The sequence below is a fragment of the Eublepharis macularius genome, chromosome 2 (genome assembly GCF_028583425.1).
Source record: "Eublepharis macularius isolate TG4126 chromosome 2, MPM_Emac_v1.0, whole genome shotgun sequence".
NCBI classification, from domain to species: Eukaryota; Metazoa; Chordata; class Lepidosauria; order Squamata; family Eublepharidae; genus Eublepharis; species Eublepharis macularius.
Window position 1 is genome coordinate 158,061,339 of NC_072791.1, and position 4,985 is coordinate 158,066,323.

The following is a 4,985-nucleotide window of genomic DNA, read 5'->3' on the forward strand; positions in this document are numbered from 1 at the left end:
TGTCCACCCATCTGAATCAGCCCCAACTATACAGCTGACCCTGACAATAAAACCCAGAACAGTGACAGTGGAATTTAACTCGCACAGAAAGATACACTGAGGTCTGAAGCAGGAAAAGCCACAAAATCTGCTAGCAATTTCTCAGTATATGACAGAAAAGAAGTATTGAAGTATTTTAATGACTGAAGACTCATTCAAATGAGTGCACATGCACTCGTTTCATCTTTGTGACAGTCGTGCAGAACTTCCAGTGGATTGTGCTGTTTGTGCTGAATCCACCTCTTGATGACTCCCCAATTCAGTCTCTTGTGACTGTCTCACCATTCCATGGGAAGCCTTACTTCTGTTTGAGTGGCTTCCTGTTCACAGAACTATTGCTGCTTACTATCTCTGGAAGTATCCCATAAATTGTACCTCATTAATGGGCTTGGGAGAAACCAAGTCGACATCTGGACTCACCCTAAATGAGGTCTTACATAACCATGGCGGGAAGCTCAAAAGCACAGAATTAGGACACTCGGAACCAGTTCAGATGATATTACACTGCAGCAGTTAGGAAGAGTGAATGATTGCTCTTCCTCTTCCCATGCATTTGGTCTCATCCAAAGGAAAATGATGTGTATCTTCCCTTTTTTAAAATTTCCCCATATGTTTAAAAAGTCCAAAGGTCTTAGGGCACAGCTGGAAGAAAAAAAATCCCTCTTCTGGACAGAGGTGGGCCCAGATATACGTTGTGCCTCTTATCTAATTTAATTTCAAACCGCACAGGAGTCCCCTTTTCTTTTCTCACAAAAAAACCCTAACTCATCCTTTTTCATGTAAAGCTGCAAGGATGTAGCTCATAGTTTGTTCAATGAGAGTGACAGGGAAGGAAGCAGTCTCTCTTTGTTGCTAGGGGTGCTTTTGCAGAGGGAAGGGGACCCACAGCATCATACCTTCTGAATGTGGGCAACAATTACATTAAAGAGGGAAAACCTTGTCCCTGTTCCAGTTGCTCTCCTCATACTTTTGCTTGAGGCTCACCAGCCTTGCTACATATTACCCACCCAAGAGTTGGTGTAAAATTAGTGCAGCATTGAGAAAGCCTTGATATCCATATACTTGCATGCAAACATGAAAAACATCTGTTCCCAGCTCCTCAAACATACATGGAAATTGTTTTTTATATATAATAAAATTTTATATAATTTTTTTTAAAAAAAATTAAAAAACAAAATTTGATATATATAAAATAAAACTAAGCCTTGCCTGGGAGTATTTACTAGCAGGCTAGGAAGCACTTGCTAGGAATTGCATTGTTGGACATGGGACTTCTTGGTTATTTCAGACACCATTTTTTCTCCTTGGTTTCTGACAAGTGTCATATTGTTAACAATGGTAAAATCCAGGACACAGGTTGAAAAAGGATGAGTAAGAGATGTTTACAACTAACCCAAAAGATAGTGTCGTGGTTTTTTTTCCTGTATAATGATGGTGGTAGGAAAACGTAATTATTCAACATTTGGGGAAACAGTCAAATGTTGTTAAATTATACTATTGCCACAGTGAAATTTCTGTATTCATGCATGCATACACAGCCAATAACAGAATGTGTGTGTGTGTGTGTGTTTTGGATTTTTACCAAAAAAACAAACAAAACATACTTCAGGATGCTGCAAAAGATTATTTTAAAATGCCACCTTCTTTGCCCTCTCCCAGCCCACGGCAATGCTCAATGAATTCCGTTGCCTTATTTACTTTTGCACGCATACAGTAGGCTTTTATTCTTCTAACACTGTAAAGTGGATATTCCAAATGAAACTGACAGCCAGTGTGGTGTAATGATTGATTTGGGGAAGACCCAGGATGCAGCTTCCTCCTCTGTCATTAAGTGTACTGGGTGACCTTCGGGCAATCATCATCTCTCAGCTTAGCCTGACCGGGCAGTCCTAAACAGAGTTACTGTAGTCTAAACCCATTGATTTCAATGTGCTTAGACTGGTATAACTCTGTTTAGGATTGCAGTGTAAGTTACCTCAGCATTGCTGTGAGGATAAAAGCGTGGCAAACCATCTACAGTACCCTGAACTTCTTGGAGGAAGGGTGGGATAACAATGAAAGGAATAAAACTAATGTGGAAACTAGAGTGTGTGAGTTTCTATTTTTACGGAAAAGGTTAGTACCACCTTTTTACCTCTATCTGCAGCCTTGAAGAACTTGCCCCAAAGCACTGGCTTGCAAACCGAAAGACTCCCAATTACTACAATTGTATTATAACATTAAGACTATATTATTGAGAATGGAGGTAGGAGTGGGTAATGCACAGGAGTGGGTTTGATATTTTCATAACTATATTTTACTTGAACTTACTAAAATAGCCTTTAACTTTACTCTTATAAATGGAAAATCCTTATTCCTTGTTTTTTAAAAACCACTGAGATCCTGCCAGATACCCGATAATAAAATAATCACAAGAACATTTTTCTGAGATAGTCGTGGTTTTATAAATATGCCTTGTTTACTATATTGAGTTTCTAATATTGCTTTACTTACATTTTTCTTTAAAATTCCATTGACTCCAGCATAGGGTTGTCAAGTTCCAGTTTGGGGCTGGAAATCTCCCGGAATTATAACTGATCTTACAACTGATCTGTTCCCCTGGAGAAAATTGGAGGATGGCCTCTATGGCATTATAGCTGGCTGAGGTCCTCATCATCGCCAGGTTCCATCTCCAAATCTACAGGAATTTTCAAGTAGGAGTTGGCAACCCTAGCAATACCTATACCTATAAAGATGACATGAATAGGGCTTAAACCAGTAATTGGGAAGGCTTACCAAACCTGTCAAAAATGAGGGAACAACAAAAAAAAGTAAAAGAATCTCAAGGTAGAAAGAAACTCTGAACTAGATAAATTGATAAGTACAAAGTCATCATCCATAGCACAGAATGGGACTTTAATACAAGTCAACAAAGGAGAACAATGGTACAACTTCACGTTGAGACCAGGGATTAAGGATAGGGAGAAAGGAATCAAATAAATAAATTCTTCTATAACTCTGCCAAGATCAACATGTGAGTAACTAGAACACACTGAGTTACTAATCCTCTTTGGAGAATTCCAGGAAAAAAACAGTGGGTGCACATAGGCCTAACATTAAAGCAGTGGATTTTTTTTCTTGCATGGTGAGCCTTTCTGCTTTCCACCTTTGCAAATGATAGACACATATACCAGTGAATCAAATGCTGGTTCTACTCTCTATATTGCTCCTCCCACTAGGCTTCAGGAAAGTTGTCCATCTTTTTGTTAAATAAAGCACCATATTTACGGTTATTTATTCATGCACTCACTCATCACTTAATTCTTTCAGAAGGCAAAATTGATTTTTTTAAAAAATGCAGAAACTGCTCTGTGGATGGAAATAAGATGGGTTCATCATTTCACAGGTACCAGTCAAATAGCATTGTGGGCTGGCTTCTGCTGCAAAATTCAGTGAATTGTTTTTTTGTTCCTGAGCTCGATCCTGAAGAGAAAATGGTTTGTTTGAACAGTGTGGGCTTTCAGACTGCCCCACCAGGCAAATAAATTTGCTTTTGTATGCATCCAATGGCTCGCAATCGACGCTTAATTGTGAGTGGGGGAAGGAAAAAACATTGTGCTTTTCATCTACAGCATGGCTTTTGAGAAAGTTAGTTAGCTTTACAGACACTTTGCCCCATTAGGCAACTAAAGCTGTGTGACAGAAAGAAGAGAGTTTAGAAAGGCATACTAAAAGCAAATACAAATAGCACCAGCTTCTGGGTCCTGCTCTGTTTGCTTCGCAGAAATCAACAGCTAACTGTGGAGCAAGAACAGAAGCAGACCCAATGATGCCTCTCCAAGCAGGAAAAATATTATAGAGAGAGATGCTCAGCACGTGCCAGCTCCAAACAGTAGGATATCTGTCCTATTTATACAGAATGATAGAACATACCATTGTTTGACTTTATGCTATCGACCCTCACTCTTGCCCTATCCCTACCCACCCCCCACATCTAAGCTGTGCAACCCAGAAGCCTTGTGCTTGTGATCCATATAAACACATCATTCACAAGTGCAAATTACTGACTTCTGCCCAGCACATTCTCCACCCCACCCCCACCCCCACAACCAATTCAGGCTGGATTTTTTTGTACAATTATTAAATCAGATACTAGAGTCAATACCCATAAACCAACATTATACAATAAACAGAAAATGTGGATTAAATACGGGAAACAGGAACTACTCAGAAACTGTAAACTGCTAAATGTAACAGGAACAGCATCTGACATGGCTTGAGCATCCAGGTTGCCCATTCCTGCTCTAACTGCAATCCTAAGCAGGGTTACTCCCGTCTATTGATTTCAATGGGCTTAGACTAGAATAACTCTATTTAGCATTACACTGTGACCATTGTAGAGACATCACTGTCTAAGATTAAATTTATCACATGCTATTAGCCTAATGTGTAACTACCAACAAGCAAGCGGCACAGGTTTGAATGAATGGCAACTAAATGCATGTTTCAGATTGCAGTCATTATCCTCAGCAGCTCCCGTGTTCCAGCTCAGGGAAGAAGCAGGCATTAACTGGAGGAGCAAGGCTGCAGCTGCATGTTCAATTTGGCACAATGGCACTTTTGGCACATGTCCTTTTCCCATTCTACTCTCAACCAAGCGATCCAAATAAATGCAATATTTATCACTCCAGCAGTAAGATGAGCCAGCCATGAGTTTTCAGCTTACAAGAAGTGAGACATTTACCCAGCACATTGGCGCGGGTTTACTTAAAAATCAAATGGCCAATTTATATCATCAGCAAAACTGAATAGAGAGGCTTTTCCTGGATTGCACTATGTCAGGCTGTGGGCTGGGCTTGCATGATGGAATGCTCTGCTCACATGAAATCCCCCTTCCCCCCCAAAAAATGTACACACCAACACCCTATACAGAAAAAACTTGCACACTAGAGAGGCCTAGCCTTCTC